We start from the raw sequence: 14,244 nt of genomic DNA on the forward strand, positions 1-14,244 counted from the left end.
TTTATATATATATATATATATATATATATATATATATATATATATATATATATATATATATATATATGGGCAAAAATATGTACAAAGGACCGATGGGGGTTTTACAAACAGAAAAGGAAAATAAAATCGTAACTATGTCCGGGGCCGATTTCTCCCTCGGGGGCAGCTTCTCCTTCGGCCCCCCCATCGTTATCAGACCCACCTTGGCTACCTTCATCACCATCGTCATCATCGGAGGAGACAAGAAACTTGGCATCAACTTCAAGCGCCTTCGCTTGAGCTATCTCTTTGGAGAGGTCAAAACCTCGAGCGTGGATTTCCTCGAGGGTCTCCCATCGGGATTGGCACTTCGCCAAGTCATTGCTCCGTCGCTCTTGATCAGAAGAATCCCTTAGCTGCATTTGAGCAGGCTTGGCTTTGGTCAGCCGTGATCTTCATCTTCTCGACCTCTGTCTTAGCTTCAGCAAGCTCGGCTTCAAGCTCCTCGATCCTTTTGACCAGGGGTGAGCTTTTCTTTTTGACGCCCCGAAGTTGGGCCTCGGCCGATGACAATTTGGCCAAGGCAGCCTCATTCTCTACGGCAAGGCGGTCCATGTTCTCCTTCCACCGATTGCAGTCGGCCTTGATCTGATCGACTTCCGCTCGGAGCAGCTCGATCCTTTCCTGCTTTTGCTGCAACTAAGATATTAAAGTATTAGCCTCCGCAGTTGAGTTGAGATCGTACTCTTTCAAAAGGAGAGTTACATGCTCATCTAGCTCGGCCTCCTCCTTACGAGCCTAGGTCAAGTCTGCTCAGAGGTCCCTGATCTGCTCTTCTTTCTTTACATAGAGGCATTTGAGGGCGTCTCTCTCCTCGGTAATCTTTTTGAGATCAGCCTCACACCGGTTCAACTTGTCTTGGGACTTGGTGAATGCTTCTCGATGAAGCACCACAACCTATGAAAAAAGGAAAGAAATCAACAAGAAGGAAATAAAAGCAAATGTAACAACGGGGAATGAAGTTTACCTGGTTTAGGAGACGATGGGCCTCGTCAAAAACAATCGTCACATCTAGGTCGGAAACATCATCGACCCCGGCAAGGCAGCCACAAAATATGTCTTCCCCATCGTGGCCGTTCCCACATCGGGGGTCTTCATAGATCAGGGCCGGATGGCGAATCATCAATAGTAATTGTGTAAGGCCCCGAAAAACTTCACTATATAAATTAAAGTTTTGTGGTGACAAGGTAGGCTAATACATTGTATTTTTGGAGTTTTGGGTTGAACAATACGTTAGGGAGTTGAAAATTTTCGTCACAGCTAGACCAGGCTTTAGCTTGGCTAAAGCCAGGCTGGACCAGGCTTTAAGCTGGCGAGGCCTGGATAAAGCCAGGCTAGACCAGGCTTCTAGCGAGGCCTGGATAAAGCCAGGCTAGACCAGGATTTAAGCTGGCGACGCCAGGCCTCTAGCCCAGTCCGGAATCTTGGACTATCCATTCTTCTATCTTTATAACCCGACCCAACTTCATTTAATGCACGCAATGGGTCATTTTCTAGCAAACATCTGATGTTATAGAGTGAGAGATGGAGCCCTAGAGTGAGAAAGTGATCGACATTAAATCATTCTTCAATTCTTACACAAATATTTGAAGATTAACAAGGAAAACACACTAGATCTTCATACTTGAGGTAAAATTCTACACCCTAACCCTTAATTTCGAATTTTAGCTAAAGATGGGTAATTATAAAGAAAGTTTGTGGGTATTGGAGTTGTTATCTTGCTTGCATGTGTTATCAACGGGTGTAGGAACATTGTTTAGCTAAAAGTGTTTAAGGATGGGTTGAAGGTTGATGAAATCCTATATAAAAGGACTTTAAAGACTTAATGCACACCTAGTTTTTGATGGGATGCTCAAACGAGCTAAGACTATGAATATCTTCCTAATTTGTGTTCAATTTCGTTATATCTCGAAATAGATTGGGATTGGTAGGATTTTCGGAATGTTGTAGTAACTTAAGGGAAAGCTTAACCAGGTATGTGGGCTAAACTTTATCTCTCGGAATTGAATTCCATAATGTTTTCGTAAGTTTAAGTATGATCGGTCCAAACCCCTAATTTCTACATTCTGGGTTATCCCCTATGAACTCATAAACTTGACTATGCCGAACGAGCCTGTTATTGAACGATCGATGATTAAAGTATGGGCTGCTTATTAAGAATGGTATGGCTTTGAGTTGTATTTTAAATGAAAACTGGTATACCAACTAGGTGAGTAAAACACAGTATGCTTAATACTCCTAATTACTCGTATGTGTACTAAATATCTTGATTGATTGTGTCTAGTTGATGATAAACTATAAAGATGTTTGAAAATAAACTAAATGAATTGGGGAAACAGAGTGGATAACGCCTATAATTGTGCCTAGTGAGGCCTATGAAATGAGAAAATATATGAAACAGATTATGAAACGAGCCTCGACTCAACTGTTTTAAGATGACTTCAAAAAGTAACTTGCCTAAAAGCTATATTGAGGTATGTGTGGCTAAACCCCCTTCTTCTTAGAATCGAACCCCTGCCATCCGTGAAATTGGTGTAAGTCCCTAAACGGATCATGCTAGAGAAGTTTGCCCTATTGTGTTGTGTTGATAGGTTCATGTTCAATGATTGCCTAACTGCTTGTCATGTCAGATCTTCCTATGTGAGTATGTTTGCCAATGTAGAATATGTGTGAGGAAGGTTAAAAACACATATCAAGAAATTGAATAAAGGTTTTTGTTCCAATTCATATGTGAACTCTCTGTATGTTTAGAATTCCCGAGCTTTTCCCTTGCGTATGAACATGCCTTACATGATAGGCCTTATTGTTGCTATGATGATGCTGTCGAACGTGTGAAAAGGGAACTTGAATTGTGAAATGCGGCCAAAGGCCAAGAACGATGTGATATATGAGGTTACACGTGCCATGTAATGAAAGATTGAAAGGAAATGTGAATTGAGATGAACAATTGAAAGGATGATGTCTCAAGTGAGATGGCCTAGCCGACCGGGCCGTGATTGGACACCATGCCGCACACATGGTGGTAATTGTGCTGAATTGATTGATTGAAATTATGGAAATGGATGATGTCTCAAACGAGATGACCTAGCCGGTCGGGTCGAGATTGGACTCCGTGTAGGAACACGGTGGTATTGTGGATTGTGGCACATGGCACTAAGATTATCAAACCTAAATAAGATGGGAACTTGTCCGGAAATTATGTGATCTTTGCCTGATGTTTTGATATGTGTTGAAGCTCTTATTGTATATCATGACGGCCTCCCTTCTTGATTTCTTATTGTTTCATTGTTCGTTCTGTTAAGATTGGTGTAAAAATATGTATTACTTTCGTATGTTGAAAGTTGTTATGTTTCAATTGGGCATTTGGATATTATTGATTGTGACTTGTTTCTATGGCTTTCCTCTTCTTGTATGGTTATTCTGTTTTGAAAGATGATTTTTGGCTTTACATACTAGTACTATTCGACAGTACTAACGTCCCTTTTACCGGGGGCGCTGCATCTTTAATAGATGCAGGTGGTTCCACAGTAGGCGGCAGTGATCAGTGATAGCGGTACGCTCCTTTCAGCTAACTTGGTGATCCCCACTTCATTTCGGGGCCCAGTGTCATTTGGTTATCGTGTACTTTGTATTTTGAGGTATAGCCGGAGCCTTGTTGCCGTCATTTCCATATTACTCTTCAATTTTACTTAGAGGCTCCGTAGGCAGGTTGTGGGTGATGTTGATATTGGAAATTAAATTAGAAATATTGGTATTTGGCAAATATATTTTTCTTCATATCTATAAAAATTGCCATATTTTGGATATTATGATTGAAACGGCTAATTGAAACAAAATGGAAGTTGTTAATGAAATATTTACAAAGTATGATTAATGGAGTTCATCTCCTCTTTATTCATGAATTAGTTTGGGTAGAATGAAACCTTACAGGCTTGCTCAGTCGGATTTACTCGGTTGAGCGCTGGTCGCGCTCCTCAGTTTTGGGGCGTGACAAACTTAGTACCATAGCCTAAGGTTTTAAAGTGTCCTAGGATGTCTCGGAGCCATGTCTAGTAGAGTCCTTCTTATCGGTGTGTTGTCGACCACATCTATAATTAGGAGGCTACTTGGACATTTAGGAATTTCACCCTTCTTTGATACTCCAGATCGTGCGGTAGAGCTCAAGATAGGGAGCTAATTTCCTCGCTATGTTTTATTCTTAAGATGAGTAATCTTGATGCCATAATCCACGAGTTTGAAGCAGTAAGGAGGGAATGACCCCGCCATTTAATCCGAGGGAGAGTGCCCAAGGGTTTATTAGGAGAATGTATCGAGCCATGGAGGAATTGGTAGAACCTGTTGCTAAGGGGAGTACCCTTGTTCTTATTAATGTCACTGCACCACCAGATCATGTGGTATGTCAGTATGGTACCAATGTATGCTACAATTGTGGAGTCAGGGGGCATCAGTTAAGGCACTGCCCCGCTAATCTAAAGTTACCAAGTAAGTGACCGCTTAGTACATCATTCTAAACCCCACATACTTTTCCTTATTATATATGTACGCCTGTATTGGGAGCCTGCATAGATATGATCTTAACAAGAATCTGAATCATAAAACATTGCAAGTATCCCCTTTCGGAACGAGACGCAATATTCGTGAATCCACTCTCTCACAAATTCGCTTATTTACAACCTCTTATGGGATTGAGCTCTATAATTATGTCCTTGAATTGAGTTATAACTCTAGGATCAATACTTCCCACATGCTTTCCTAAATTCTCAACAAGGGACTATACCTGATAAATTTCTTATAGAATCTTTTTATTTTAATGGACAACATGTGCTCACTTGTGCCTATACCTGCACCGTAGTAATGTTTACCTATGTGGTGTCAAGTTCCATGTAAAGCATCCCAGTGTTGCGATCCTTCTCGAGTCACTCTTTCTCTCACTAGTGTATATGGCTTCTATGGTTTGAACAGTCATTCTACTCTCTTGCGAGTGTTATCATGAAACCTTCTCACTGTCTAGTAACATAAGAGCATACCTTAGCACCTATCATATAAGTGCATGTCGATCGAAATGGTCACCGTGTGCATAAAGTCTCTCTGAAAATTGAGATCCTCACATCTCCGTCATAGAAAGATCTCGTGTCTCCATCTTATAATGTTCGTGTCCACTCGGGACATCCCGCAGTGAGTAGCTCACTTTGCTCCTAGTATTGTGGTTGCCCGTGATGTGGTCTTGTATTGCAGTTTGGGAGTTAATATAGCAGAAGCATGTCCAGCTCGTGTCAAATGTTTACTTTCTCTGTATACCTCCACAACATGTGTTAATTGTGTTCCTTAGTTAGTGAATTCACTGTGCTAGTTTCCCAGCACTTGTTCGATAACCATGAGAGAACGTTAGTTTCCCTTCTATTTGTCACTACAACACTTCCTTTCTCATAAGGACCCTTAATAGGCTCTCCGTTAAGACCTAATGCACCTTTGAGGGTTGTCATGGCATAACGCCTACTTCTCATGTTCTCCTGTCTTTCAGTAGCATCTGGGTACTTCTCAAGTCTGAATCCATGGAGAACTCATTATGAACATCTGCAAACCTTCCGTGATTATTTTATGCTGTCTCTTTGGGTTCAGTTGTCTTTACACACTCGACTTCTAGAATCATGGACTATGTCCTTGTCATGTGCGGGGAGTTTTGCTATCTTTGGCATTCCACCTCCCTGGGTGGATAGTAGTTTTATTTGTCTTTCTCCTCGGAGCATCATTAGAACCCCTCTAACCAATATATGATTTCATCCCAATATTAAGATGTCCTAGCTATGTGGTTTCACTCGTGAAAGGTTGAGATTACATGCTTTCAGATTTTTGCACATATCATGAGCGTAGTGATTTGGAAGATGAGTTGTCGTGTCTTTAGTTCTCTCATATATGATCAATTATCGAGAAGGGTTAAGATATTTGAATGATAATCTCATAAGTGTTCAACTTCTTTTTCATCCTCATGGGCTTGTAGCATAGATTCCTTGTGCTAGTTAATGTTAAGAGTGTAATTCAACTTCATGTACTTCTTTTGAAATCTCTATCACGTCCATGTTGCAAGAATCTTACCATTTGGAACTAAACTGAGTTTCCTTACACTCAAGGGGAAACCGGTGTAATATACTTGACCAGTTCTGCTTAGAGCTTACTATTGTCGGGCAAGGCATATATGGAAAGGAACAACTGTTACTACCCCTTGCATAACTCGTCGCCTCCCAAGAATAACTGATGTTGGCGTCTTCATCCTCCCGATCATGCCTCTCATGTACCTCATGTCTAGAAAGACTGACTCCCTTTTGATCTCAGGGTCACATACACGGTTCCGATATTATCAATGCGTGCTAGTTACCTCTATGCCTCATTTGTCTAATAATTGATGTCATCACAATGATTAACCCTGTCAGCATTGTTAGTAGTAATTTTCGTGTCCCTCAGCATATAACCTCAGGAAGTACTCTGCTCAGCGCATTAATGATTTCCTGAATAATTCCAAGCCAATCTTGAACTCCGTTGTTCCTCATTGCATTAAATCTATTGGGTATTGAAGGTTCAAACATGCCAAAAAGGAAGCATCACCATGTGATCACATATATTCGATAGGTAATTTTATGGTCAGTTTATGATAGCACATCTTAGACTAACTGTTGAAGGTCATCAAAGGTTTAGTATGGGTGTTCGCGTAGTGAATTAGAGTTTAGGAGGGTGAATGGGTTATTCTCAATATTTTCTCCCTGAAGATGTTACATGAATTGATAATGAAGGTGAAATAAGTGTAGTTCACCTTAGGCCGTGCTATGAGTATTATGTTTCCCCATCGTTGTTCTCCATGTATTCTGTGGTTTCATAAGTCTATGTCTAAGAATGTAGTTGGAAATCCCTTGTGCATCATTTTGGTGGAAATTACTGAAGGTGAAGTTAATGGATAGTTAGCCTATGGGGGGGGGGGGGTATCTATTTGACATCCTTGTTAGATAAGTCTAGGAGTTGAGATTGTTTCCGTTAATGTGTTATGGCGAAGTCTGTAAGTCGAAGGGGACACCTTGAGGCCGAGAGTGTTGTGGAAAGAAAATATATTTGCTTGATCGTATAGCAATTGGTTGATATTTGAAAGGTACCTCCTAGGTGTTATGATTTAAAAATGTACAGTTCATGTCCAGGTATCATTATGATAACATAGTGCTTGTAATGCTGAGATTAGTGTTATTGATATATACATTGTGATGCTTTGTCTAGTTGTAGATGTGTTGTTAGGATGGTTTTGATGATTCTCTGGCAGGTGGATAGGCCTAGTTACAAAGAAGACGCTGATGAAATTTCTGAAAAATTTGGGAGTTAGTCAAAATTTAGGGACTTGAGGTATGTGAGAAAAGGGATATATTATGTTAAGTGTTTGGGGCGGACTCTACTTCTCATTCGAGGACGAATGATCCTAAGCGGGGGAGAATGTAAGGCCCCGAAAAACTTCACTATGTAAATTAAGGTTTTGTGGTGTCAAGGTAGGCTAATACATTGTATTTTCGGAGTTTTGGGTTGAACAATGCGTTAGGGAGTTGAAATTTTCGTCACGGCTAGACCAGGCTTTAGCCAGGCTAAAGCCAGGATGGACCAGGATTTAAGCTGGCGAGGCCTGGATAAAGCCAGGCTAGACCAGGCTATAAGCTGGCGAGGCCTGGATAAAGCTAGGCTAGACCAGGCTTTAAGCTGGCGAGGCCTGGATAAAGCTAGGCTTGACCAGGCTTTAAGCTGGCGACGCCAGGCCTGTAGCCCAATCCGGAATCTTGGACTATCCATTCTTCTATCTTTATAACCTGACCCGACTTCATTCAATGCACGTAATGGGTCATTTTTGAGCAAAAATCTGGTGTTATAGAGTGAGAGAGGGAGCCCTAGAGTGAGAAAGTGATCTCCATTAAATCATTCTTCATTTCTTACGCAAATCTTTGAAGATTAACAAGGAAAGCACACTAGATCTTCATCCTTGAGGTAGGATTTTACACCCTAACCCTTAATTTCGAATTTTAGCTAAAAATGGGTAATTATAAAGAAAGTTTGTGGGTATTGGAGTTGTTATCTTGCTTGCATGTGTTATCAACGGGTCTAGGAACATTGTTGAGCTAAAAATGTTTAAGGATGGGTTGAAGGTTGATGAAATCCTCTATAAAAGGACCTTAAAGACTTAATGCACACCTAGTTTTTGATGGCATGCTCAAACGAGCTAAGACTATGAATATCTTCCTAATTTGTGTTCAATTTTGTTATATCTCGAAATAGATTGGGATTGGTAGGATTTTCGGAATGTTGTAGTAACTTAAGGGAAAGCTCAACTAGGTATGTGGGCTAAACTTTATCTCTCGGAATTGAATTCCATAATGTTTTCGTAAGTTTAAGTATGATCGGTCCAAACCCCTAATTTCTACATTCCGGGTTATCCCCTATAAACTCATAAGCTTGACTATGCCGAACGAGCCTGATATTGAATGATAGATGATTAAAGTATAGGTTGCTTATTAAGAATGGTATGGCTTTGAGTTGTATTTTAAATGAAAACTGGTATACCAACTAGGTGAGTAAAACACAATATGCTTAATACTCCTAATTGCTCGTATGTGTACTAAATGTCTTGATTGATTCTGTCTAGTTGATGATAAACTATAAAGATGTTTGAAAATAAACTAAATGAACTGGGGAAATAGAGTGTGGATAACGCCTATAATTGTGCCTAGTGAGGCCTATGAAATGAGAAAATATATGAAATAGATTACGAAACGAGCCTCGACTCAACTGTTTTAAGATGAATTCAAAAAGTAGAATTTGCCTAAAAGCTATATTGAGGTATGTATGGCTAAACCCCATTCTTCTTAGAATCGAACCCCTGGCATCCGTGAAATTGGTGTAAGTCCCTTAATGGATCATGCTAGAGAAGTTTGCCCTATTGTGTTGTGTTGATAGATTCATGTTCAATGATTGTCTAACTGTTTGTCTTGTCTGATCTTCCTATGTGAGTATGTTTGACAATGTAGACTATGTGTGAGGAAGGTTAAGAACTCATATCAAGAAATTGAATAAAGGTTTTTGTGCCAATTCATATGTGAACTCTCTGTATGTTTAGAATTCCCGAGCTTTTCCCTTGCGTATGAACATGCCTTACATGATAGGCCTTATTGTTGCTATGATGATGTTGTCAAACATGTGAAAAGGGAACTTATATTATGAAATGCGGCCAAAGGCCAAGAACGATGTGATATATGAGGTTACACGTGCCATGTAATGAAAGATTGAAAGGAAATGTGAGTTGAGATGAACGATTGAAAGGATGATGTCTCAAGTGAGATGGCCTAGCCGATCGGGCCGTGATCGGACACCATGCCGCACACTGGTGGTAATTGTGCTGAATTGATTGATTGAAATTATGGGAATGGATGATGTCTCAAACGAGATGACCTAGCCGGTCGGGTCGACATCAGACTCCGTGTAGGAACACGGTGGTATTGTGGATTGTGGCACATGGAATTGAGATTATCAAACCTAAATAAGATGGGAACTTGTCCGGAAATTATGTGATCTTTGCCTGATGTTTTGATATGTGTTGAAGCTCTTATAGTATATCATGACGGCCTCCCTTCTTTATTTCTTATTGTTTCATTGTTCGTTCTATTAAGATTGGTGTAAAAATATGTATTACTTTCGTATGTTGAAAATTGTTATGTTTCAATTGGGCATTTGGATATTATTGACTGTGACTTGTTGTTTCTATGGCTTTCCTCTTCTTGCATGGTTATTCTATTTTGAAAGATGATTTTTAGCTTTACATACTAGTACTATTCGACTGTACTAACGTCCCTTTTGCCGGGGGCGCTGCATCTTTAATGGATGCAGGTGGTTCCATAGTAGGCGGCAGTGATCAGTGATAGCGGTATTCTCCTTTCAGCTAACTTGGTGATCCCCACTTCATTTCGGGGTCCAGTGTCATTTGGTTATCGTGTACTTTGTATTTTGAGGTATAGCCGGAGCCTTGTTGCCAGCATTTCCATATTACTCTTCAATTGTACTTAGAGGCTCCATAGGCATGTTGTGGTGGTGTTGATATTGGAAATTAAATTAGAAATATTGGTATTTGGCAAATATGTTTTTCTTCATATCTATAAAAATTGTCATATTTTGGATATTATGATTGAAACGGCTAATGGAAACAAAATGGAAGTTGTTAATGAAATATTTACAAAGTATGATTAATGGAGTTCATCTCCTCTTTATTCATGAATTAGTTTGGGTAGAATGAAACCTTACAGGCTTGCTCAGTCGGGTTTACTCGGTTGAGCACCGGTCGCGCTCCTCGGTTTTTGGGGCGTGACAGATTGCCCCAAGCAAGTCACTTAGGGCACTCTCTCCCTTCTTAGAGCCCTACTACCAGACTCTTCGGGTACACTCGCCGCTTGTTTATCACGGCAGGAAATATCTTTTACCCCCGGTGACTCGGGGACTTTGCTCGGAGTACCTTCCGAGATCTCCTCGGTCCGAGGGTGAGTCTCCTCGACCATCACCGGTCATGCCGTTGTTGAAGCTTCGACGCTCCCCCTCTTTTGAGGCACCAGCTCATAACCTGCATCTTCCCCTTCCTCTTCTTCATCTCGTAGCTTTTGGGCTACGTCGGCAGATAGAGCGGCGGAGTCGTCCTTCGACTTACGAGCCTTGCTATTCTTAGGCTTCAGGATGTCGGAAGGCGAGGCCCTTTTTCTTTTCTTGTCCTTAGCCGGTTTGGGGGCCACCTCTTCCCCAGGCGGGGCCGGCCTCATCTCAGCAACGTCCCAGAGGCCTTCATAAAAAAGAGTCAAGTGTAACCAAAGAGAATCGTTACAGAAAAGGTCATTAAAGGCATGCAGGATAAACTTACCATGATTCTTGGCCTCCTATCTGCCCCTTGCCAAGTCATGCTAGCAGCGCTCGGCATGGGAGGAAGTCGCAGCTAGCTTCCAAACCCAGTCTTCGAGGTCGGGGATCGCATGAGGCATCCAGGCAACCGCTGCATAACAGATGAAAGTATTACATAAAGCAAAAAATAGAGTACGGAGATAAATGGGTAATACGTTACTTACGATCGGGGTTCCACTTCTCGGGGAACGACAGTTTCTCTTCGGGGATGAGGTCACAGGTCCTTACCCGCACGAACCGGCTCATCCAACCCCGGTCCTTGTCCTCATCGATGCTTGCAAAAAAGGACTTCATTGATCGGCGTTGGAGCTTGATTAATCCTTGAAAAAGTCGAGGTCGAGAAAAACGTATGAGGTGGGTGAGAGTGAACTCTAACCCTTTGGCCTTGCCAGAGAAGAAGCAGAGCACGATTACTATGCGCCAGTGTTGGGCCAAGTTCAGGTGAAGTTTTGAAGAATGACAAATGAACTCAGTCATGGACCAGGTCCATCAAGTGAGGGATAGTATGTATCAACCTAGACATGTGAGATATACATGAAGGAGATAAGTCTCAGTGATCAAGCAGCAATATCTCCTGAACTAATTGAAAAGGTTGCATATTGGATGAGGAGAGAAAGTATCCTTATGGGAAGAGGACACAATCCGGATAAAGGATAGGGTTGGAGTTTCTATTGTTCAAGGACTAAACTTCGATGGAAGATCAGCAATTGAGTCTCAATCAAACTCTGATTACTAATTCATAAAATAACAGTGATTGTTCTCTTTTACAGGTATTGCACATACGCAGAAGTTAAACTAAATTGAGAGCAAAAGAGCAAGGCAATTTTGCAAGCAATTTATGTGAGATTTAAGTGTGCTTTCCTGAAGCTACTTGAACGAGATAGAAGAACCAGTTCCATTGTGTTTACTCTTATTCTAGTTCAATTGTAGTAGGTGGTTTAAAGTTGTACCTTTCCAGCTTTAATAGAAGCAATTGTATTAGGTACTTTGAGTATTCAAGTTAGAGTTAACTTGAAGGTGTCGCAACAGTTGAGGCCGTGTGCTATGCTGGGATTAGAGTTAATCCTTAGGTTTACAAAGAGTTTTTGTAAATGCTGTTTTGGCTCAGTGATTTTAGTGGAAGTTTGGGAAAATCTTACTGAGTAGTAGGTCGTGGTTTTTTTCACCTTTTGAGCCAGGTGTTTTCCACGTAAAAATCTCTGTGTTCTTTATTTTCAGTACTTTTAATTCCGCAAATAATAGTAGTTAGAACACCTAGAAGAACCAGGTTCTTCTAGATCAAAAATTGGGTGCCACACAAATCACCCCCCGCCCTCTTGTGTGGTATTGACATTTAGAACATCAATTGGTATCAGAGCGGGTTATCCTTGAAGAGGCTAACACCTTAGGAAAAGATCAACATGAGTGCACCACCTGGGAACTGGGAAGGGCAATCCACTGCCAGACCTCCACTTTTCAATGGACAGTACTATTCTTGGTGGAAGAACAGGATGAGGGATCACATCATAGGAGAAGACTATGAACTCTGGGACATAGTCACTGGTGGTCCTTTAGCAACCACAAAGAAGAATTAGGAAGGAGTGGATGTGCCAAAGACGAGGGCTGATGCACTGCTGAAGACCTGAAGAAGTGGGAGAAAAATGCTAAGGCCAAGAAATGGCTTGTGTGTGGACTAGGTCCAGATGAGTACAGTAGGATCCAAAGTTGTACTACTGCTAAGGAGATATGGGACACTTCGCAAGTAGCCCATGAAGGAACACCTCAAGTGAAAAGATCAAGAGGAACACTGCTGTATTCTCAATATGAGAATTTTACTATGAAGGAAGGAGAAACTATCCAAGAGATGTATACTAGGTTCACTACACTGACAAATGAACTTAAGTCTCTTGGAAGGATTATTCTTGAAGAAGACAAGGTTGAGAAAATTCTGACAAGGGTTCTGCCAGTCATATAGGAAAGCAAAGTCACTGCCATTTAGGAATCCAAGAATATTGCTACTCTCAGACTGGATGAACTGATTGGAAATCTTACTGCTTATGAAATGAGAAGGCAAACCATGAAGATGGATACACCCAAGAAGGAGAGAAGCTTAGCTCTCAGAATTGCTGAAGGTTCAGATCTGGAAGATGATGAGATTGCTATGATCACTAGAGATTTCAAAAAGTACCTGATGAGAGGAAAGGGTTCTTCAAGAGGTACAACCTTCAACAAGTCAAGAGCTCCTGAGAAAGAGACCAATGAGGGTTGTTACAAGTGTGGTAAGACTGATCACATGATCAAGAACTGCCCTCAATGGGAAATTGAGTGGAAGAAAGAGAGGGCTGAACGAAGGAACAGGAAGAAGGAAAAGGTTCAACCAGAAAGGAACAAAGGTTCAACCAAGGCTATGGTTGCTGCTTGGGGAGAAACCTCAGATGAAGACTCAGAAGATGAAGCTGAAGAAGAGCAAGCATTGATGGCCATCGGAGAATCAGATGATGAACAAGAGGTAAGTATTCTTCATCTCAAAGACAAGATTAAATTTTTGTCTAAAGAAAGGTTGGCTGAGCTATTACTAGACTTCATTGATGAGTCTGATATAATTAACAATGAGAAGGAAGTTCTGTCTAGGGAATATATGATCCTAAAAGCAAAATGCAAAAGTCTAGAGTTTAGGGTTAATGAGAGTGATAACACAAATGCAGAGTTGAAGAACCAGGTTCTTGAACTTGATAACTGTGTCCTAGAACTTAGTCTGAAAACTTAAAACTGAAACTAGGAACAGGAAAGAAGAAAGCTGATCACACATATCTCACTCTAGAAGAAAATTTGGGAAAAATGAAAGATGAATTGTATAAGAAAGATGAATTCATCAAAGTCCTAAAGGAAGATCTAGGAAAGGTGAAACATGAACTAGACAAAACTTGCAAGTGGAACAAGGCTTCTGATGCACTCTCTTGGTTGCAAGAGCATCACAGTAGCAACAAAAGAGGACTTGGCTATGGGACTCAAGCTCCAAAATGGGACCCTAAAAGCAAGTACCTCACACTTCCTGAAAATAAAATCTGCACACATTGTGGCAAGACTGGCCATCACAAAAATGAATGTAATGCAAAAGAAAAGGTCAGTCAAAAGAACAAAGCTTTTGTTCAAGAGAAAAATAAGCTTCCCGGATGGGCAAGAAGGAATTTGATTCATCCTTTTGCCTATAGAAAGGGACCCAAACTAGTTTGGGTTCCTAAGACTAACCCCTGATTTATTTTTGCAGGTCCA

Source organism: Nicotiana attenuata, unplaced genomic scaffold (genome assembly GCF_001879085.1).
Source record: "Nicotiana attenuata strain UT unplaced genomic scaffold, NIATTr2, whole genome shotgun sequence".
Classification (NCBI taxonomy): domain Eukaryota; kingdom Viridiplantae; phylum Streptophyta; class Magnoliopsida; order Solanales; family Solanaceae; genus Nicotiana; species Nicotiana attenuata.